The 7,256-nt window shown below is 35.9% G+C and overlaps 1 pseudogene; it reads right to left on the bottom strand.

Annotated features, from left to right (window-relative positions):
* Positions 1–2,144: 2,144 nt before the first annotated feature.
* LOC114031811 lies at positions 2,145–3,173 on the bottom strand (annotated as a pseudogene).
* Positions 3,174–7,256: the final 4,083 nt, after the last annotated feature.

The following is a 7,256-nucleotide window of genomic DNA, read 5'->3' on the forward strand; positions in this document are numbered from 1 at the left end:
TGTTTCACCTGTCACAGCTGGGCACCAACCCCTTGACACAGAAGGCCCCAGTGAAACGTAAGACACATTTCCTGCTTGCCCTGGGGTCCAATGAAAGTGCAGCTAAGGATCTTCCCCTGTAAGGGATGCTGGGTTATCAGGCCATTCATTATAGCTGTGGGAAATGCAGCTGGGGGATCACTCTTGGGAACGGGCCATGGACCACAGAGTGAAAGAGGAAATCACATTCACTGCTGTTACTGGGACTAAAGAGAAATTGAGGCTGACGTTACAATTTCAGCATGCATTAGCATGCATGCAGAGCAGCTTCTTGTTGCTAGACATGAATGGCATTAGTGTAACATATACCACAACAAACAGCTGCAGCACCTTACAATTTGGCTGTACTTAAAAACAAACAAAAAAACCCAACAAACCCCCCCCAACAACAAAAAAAGCCTCAGCAATCCAGCATTCAGCAAGAACACCCTTGAATGAGAAAGTTCTGTGATTAAGTGACTTCTTTTTCTTTTTTCTTTTCTTTTTCTCTTTTTTCTTCTCTTCTCTTTTCTTTTCTCTTCACTTCTCTTCCCCAGAACTTTTAATTTCATTGATGTATGGAACTTGTGGTGAGGAAACCCCACCCCTATTCCCTCAACTCCCTAAATGTTCAGCAGTTTGTACACTTAAAGAATTGCTTGGGGCCACTCAAAGATTAAGTAGCTTGGCCCAGGCCACATAACCATTATGCATCAGTGGCAGAATTTGAACCAATGCCTTCCTACTTCGGAAGCCATGACTCTCCCATGATTCAATGATTCACTGTGGTTCAATTCTCTCTCTCTCTCTCTCTCTCTCTCTCTCTCACTCATTCACACACACACACACACACACACACACACACACACACATACACACTCAGAGTTGCCTATTGAATACAGATCTGGCCTCAGGTAGGTTAACCTGTTTCTGACACAGACTTCCTAGGTAACCTTGGATAAGTCATTTACTTCTCAGTCTCCCAAATTTCTATGACTATAAATCAAAGATAAGGTACCAGTTCATGTTGGTAGAGGAAGTTTTGGGTCCCTATACTGATGAAATCCTAGATTGAATCCAAAATAAATAAACTATTCCCAAACATATACCTCCAATTTAATCGAATAAGAAATTCAGTGTCACTAATTTCTTTTACAAGACTAACCTGATGTACCAGAAGCCACTTATCTATTGTGACTTGAAAGTTGTAAGAGTACCCTGTCCCCCAAACATTTCACCATTCTGTATTTTAGTACCTAAAATCTCACCATTCTAGAGATGTTTGGGGTAGGAGCTTTGTTTCCCCTATACCTTCCCTTTCCTAAGCACCATAATTAATAAAGAAAATGGGAGCAAGCCCAGTGGATACAGTTCAGAAAGATACTAGACTGACTCTTGATATAGGCGGGGAGCAGCAGCAATTATCCTATTAAGGAACAGTCCAGGAACAGTACTAACACCTACATACTCTATTACTACCACTCATTCACAGACAGGAGACCACCCCCCCCCAACCAAGAAGGGATACCTTTCTACTTCTCCTGATCTCTCCCCATCAAGCACTGTTCTTATCCTCACACTAAAAAACACAATTGATTTCTTACTATGCTCCAACAGTCCATATTTTCTCTCCACCAAAGACAGCCTCAATCATTCACTTTGCCACAAACCAGCAATCTGCCTACTTCCCAAGATTCAGAAAACCCCTGGAAGAATGCTTCCTTGGTGATGAGAACCGTGGAGGAAACTTTTCCTTGGATTGGAATTGTCTACTTCTCCATCCCATAGCAGCCCAGTCACCTGCTACTTGGTGGCTTTTACATTCTCCAGAATCCCCTAGTAAAATACTATAACCTTTTATTTGAAAGGAATAACATTTATTTCCACTGTTCCTTCTGCCTCCCAGAAATATCTTACCTGTTTGTCTTGCTATAGAAATGGCAGTTTGGGTAGTTTGTTCAAGATTCCATGCAGTGTTTGGAAGGATAATAGGAAATATCTGGTGTTTGGGTATTGCTTAGCCCTGAAAGCTTAACCGTTCATAGTCAAAGTTACAGGATGTGGTGTGATCTTTGGTCCTCTGGCAATTGTTTTTAGTGGTGATACTGTTCTGTCAAAATAGGTTTTTATTTTGCATGCTTCTTATAAATCTTCAAGAACTCCTTCACATCCTCAGGAGACCCCAAAATCAGGGGTACTTTCTGATGTATTTCAGTAGGAACAATGTCCAGTACTGGCTCCTTTCCTGTGGTAGCCAGTCCCCCAGCTCTTTCTATGATGAAGGCTAATGGGTTGCATTCATAGAGGAGCCTCAGCTTTCCTTGGGGGGACATTTCATTGGCTGGATAAAGAAAGATTCCTCCATACACCAAGGTCCTGTGTATATCTGCAACCATGGAGCCCACATACCTAGCAGTATAGGGAGCTGTATTGTCCTGAGGGTATTTCTTCTCCTGGAGGTACTCTAAGATGGCAGGCTCAAAGTCCCTGGTATAGCCTGCATTGATACTGTAGATGTTGCCTCTGTTCCTGATCTGGATATCTTTGTTGACTAAAATGAATTCCCCAATATCGGGATCCAGCATAAAGCAATTTACCCCACAATCCATAGCGATGACCATCACTGTGGCACTACCTTATAGAGCATACCCAGAGGCCACTGCATTTCGACCAGGCTGCAGAGCATCATCCTGAGAAGGCTCACCAGTTGATGTCCTTCTATAGATGCCAAAAATACTGCCAATGGACCCAAGGCAGTCAAAGTTAGAAGCACCATCCAAAGCAGCAAAACAGACCACATATTTCTCTCTTCTTTCTGGTTCTATTATTATGGCATGTGTGTTTTCTTCTGACACCAGGACACATGTGGCAACGGATGACCTCAGCATGTTAATAATCAGCTCGTTGGAGCTCACATCCAGTTTCTTAACTTCTTCGTCTATTACATTTGTGGGCTCGGCAATTCCACAGAGTTGGACTATTCCTGCTTTACGCACAGCGCAGGAGATGACTTTGACCGCAGTGCAGAAGCTAGTGAGCAGTTGGCTCATCTCATCTGTGCCTTAGGCTTTCTTACTTTTCTCCAGGGCAAAGTGGGTCAGGGTGCTGACTTCCTCTCGAAAGAAACCCTGGTAATCCATGACTTGGTAACCCATGAGCATTGCCTGAGTCCAGGCGCTTAATCTGAGAATTGGGAGCAGGGAGCTTGGAGACTGTGATCAGTTCTGTCTGTGGTCAATTCCCTGTGCTAGGATGGTGACTGTTGGGAAACAGCCAGTATTGACTGCAAGGGCACGGGGCCATTGGAATGCTGCCTGCCCAATCAATCACCTTACACCTCCGTAAAAAATGAGGATCCTGGAGGGGGAGGGGGTGACCTGGAGAGGAATAATAAGAACAAGGAAGGAAGGAAGGAAGAAAGGAAGGAAGGAAGGAAGGAAGGAAGGAAGGAAGGAAGGAAGGAAGGACCGATCTGTACCTACTTCATAATTTAGTCTCTGGTACCTACCTTGACCTCTTAGAAGAGGTAATTCAAAAGCTACTACTACTACTTGGAGGATAACCGTGTTTTTCAACTTTCTGTTTTTGCTGTGTGCTGCCGAAGCAATTAGAAAAGACAACCTTTGGATTCAAAAGGACTTGGGTTCATAGGACTTATGCCTTAGGACATATGGTGGCTGTCAGACAATCATCAGGCAATTATAAAATACTTACTATGGGACAGGTACTGTGTTAAGCTCTGGAGAGACAGTAAGGCAAAAACTTGGCACGAGTTAAAGTGGAAATAAAAGGAAGTTCTCAAAAAATTAAACTACCCAAACTGAGAAAAGATCAAACAGAGATATTAAATAACCCAATCTCAGAAAGGAAATAGAATTAGCTATAAAGAAATGGCCTGAGGGGGAAAATCGCTGGTCTTGATGGATTCATAGGAGAATTCTATCCTGTTTTTAAAGAAAAATTAGAACCAATATACACAAATTATTCTCAAAAATTGAGAAAGTACACTGTCAGATTCCTTTTGTGAGACAAGTACAATCCTAATACCTAGACAAGAGAAAGAGAAAACACAAGAGAACCATAGAACAATATTATTAATGAACATGAATTCCAAAAATTAAATAAAATCCTTTCAAACATAATATAATGATTCATACTAGAAATCATTCATCACAGCTAAGTTGGATTTATATCAGAGATGCAAGGTGGTTTCAACATTAGGAAAATAATTAAGATAATTACTCATATTAAAATAAAAACATCCCAAAGCTACATGATTATCTCCATGAATGCAGAAAAAGCCTTTGACAAAGTACAATATTGATTTATGCTAAAAAAAAATCACTACAAGGTATAGGCATAGAAAGACATTTTATTTTAGTATCATAAAAATATCTACATAAAACTAAAAGCCACCATCATATGCAATAGGGCTACACTAAAAACTTTCCCAATAAATACAAGAGTGAAGCAAGAATGTCCACTCTGTTATTATTTGATATGGTTCTGGAAATGCTAGCAATAACAATAAAATGAGAAAGAAGTTAAAGACATAAAGATAGGTAAAAGGGAGATAAAACTATCCCTATTTGCCTATAATACAATTATTTATTTAGAAAATCTTAGGGAATTAACAAACATAATAATTGTGAGAATTTATAGCTCCAGCAAAGTTACAAGCTACAAAATAAACTTTCAAAAATCTGTGTTATAATGATAAGAAAATCCAAAAGTCAATAATATAAAGGGAAATTCCATTCCAAATAACTGAAAAATGCATAAAATATCTGGGAATCAATATGACAAAGGGCACAAAATACTTCTATAGATTTAATTGCAAAGTGATCATTAAAGAAATAAAAGAAATAGGAATTTAGAGCAGTAATATCCTCACGACTGGGTGGTGCCAATATAACCAAAAAAATTACAAAACTACCAAAGTTACTTTATAGTTTTAATGCTATATCAATTAAACTATCAGAGGTATTCTTGACAGAACTCAATAAAATAATTTTTAAAATTCATTTGGAAAACAAAAGACATAGACCAAGGGTAGGGAACCTGCAGCCTCACCTATCAAGAGAAATAATGAAAAGAGGTAGGGATAAAAGGGGAATAGCATTTATAGATTTAAAACTACATTATAAAATAACAGTCTTCAAAATGATCTGGTATAGATTAAAAATAAGTAGATCTATTTAATAGACTAGAAAATGGAAAATAAGTTTCTGCACAAACTAAATTAATGCACCTAGGATGAGAAGGGAAGTAATCTCTGATAAGGATCTGGTATCCAAGATATACAAACAATTTACATATATATGTATGAAATAAATAAAATAGCAAATATATGTTTGCATAATTTGCCTATATGTGTATATATGGATATATATTTTTCGAAGCCATGCCCAGTTAGATAGTAGTTCTTAAAAAAAATTATATATAAAATTATATATAGTTGATTCATATATTTAAAAGATTATATATATAAATATATATAAATTATATAAATTATATTATATTATAATATGGCTGTCAGACAATCATCAGGCAATTATAAAATACTTACTATGGGCCAGGTACTGTGTTAAGCTCTGGAGAGACAGTAAGGCAAAAACTTGGCACGAGTTAAAGTGGAAATAAAAGGAAGTTCTCAAAAAATTAAACTACCCAAACTGAGAAAAGATCAAACAGATATTATATATATATTATATATAATATTATATATATTATATATATAATATATAGTTATATATAATATAATTATATCATATATAATTATATATGATATAATTATATTATATATTATATATAATATTATATACACTATTATATTATATCATATATAATTATATTATATATAAATTATATAAAAAATTATATATAGTTGATTCATATATATAAAAATTATATATAGTTGAAAAAATGAAAACAATTTTCAAAAGAATTTCAAACTACTGATGACCATAAAACAATACTCCAATTCACTAATAATCAGAGAAAAACAAATGAATGCATCCTGCAAATTAGAAAAAGATGCTAAAAGATAGATATCATCAGTATTGGAGAAGTTGTGAAATAATACGCACACTAGTGTATTGTTGGTGGAGTTGTGAATCAGTGAGACAATTTTGGAAAGCAATTTGGAATTACACAAGTATAATAACTAAAAGGGACTACTCTTTCACCCAGAGATTCCATTACTGGAGTTTATCTTGGTATACAATGTGAGATTTTACTCTATATCTAGTCTCTGCCTGACTACTTCATAGTTTACCAGCAGTTTTTGTCAAATGATAAATTATTACCCCAGTAGCTGGGGTTTGGGGAAGTTAAACATTAGGTTACTGTGTTTATTTGTTTCTGTATGTTATGTACCTAATCTGTTTCATTGGTCAGACTGCATAATTCTTAACAAATACCAAATCATTTTGATGATTGCTGCTTTGTAGTACAGTCTGAGATATAGGACTGCTGGGCCATTTCCCCAATTTTTTTCCCATTATTTCTCTTGAGATTTTTGACCTTTTGTTCCTCTTGATAAAAATTTTAATTATTTTTTTGTTTGTTGTATTTTATCAAAAGCATTTTTACATCTATTTAAAAGTAGCTAATAATGATAATAGCTAGCATTTATATAGTGCCTGTTATGTGCCAGACACTATAATTATCTCATTTGATCTTCATAATAACCCTGAGAGGTAGATGTTATTATTCCCATTTTAACAGTTGAGGAAACTGAAGCAAACAGTTTTATTGACTTGTCCAAGGTCTCACAGGTAGTAAGTATCTGAGGTTGGATTTGAACTCTCAACTTTCTAACTCCAGGACCAGTGTTCTTTTTCACCTATCTGCCCAATCTATTAATATAATAATATGATAAACAATTATGTTTATAGTTTTTCTAATATTGGACCAGTATTGTATTCCTGGTATAAAGTTAACTGTTCATAATACATAATCTTTGTTTTATGTTGCTGTAGCCTCTCTGAGATATTTTATTTAAAATGTTTGTATCAGTGCTCATTAGGAATATCAAGCTATAATTTTCTCTACTTTACTCCCCTAGTTTAAATATTATGACCATATTTATATAATATAAAAGGAATAGATATCATATATGAATGAATTTGGTAAAATTCCTTCTTTTCTTATCTTAACAAGCAGTTTATGAAATATTAGCATTCACTGTTTTTTGAATGCTTGATAAAATTTGCCTGTAAATCCGTCTAGTTGTG

The sequence above is a fragment of the Vombatus ursinus genome, unplaced genomic scaffold (assembly GCF_900497805.2).
Source record: "Vombatus ursinus unplaced genomic scaffold, bare-nosed wombat genome assembly UNPS02015255.1, whole genome shotgun sequence".
Lineage (NCBI taxonomy): Eukaryota > Metazoa > Chordata > Mammalia > Diprotodontia > Vombatidae > Vombatus > Vombatus ursinus.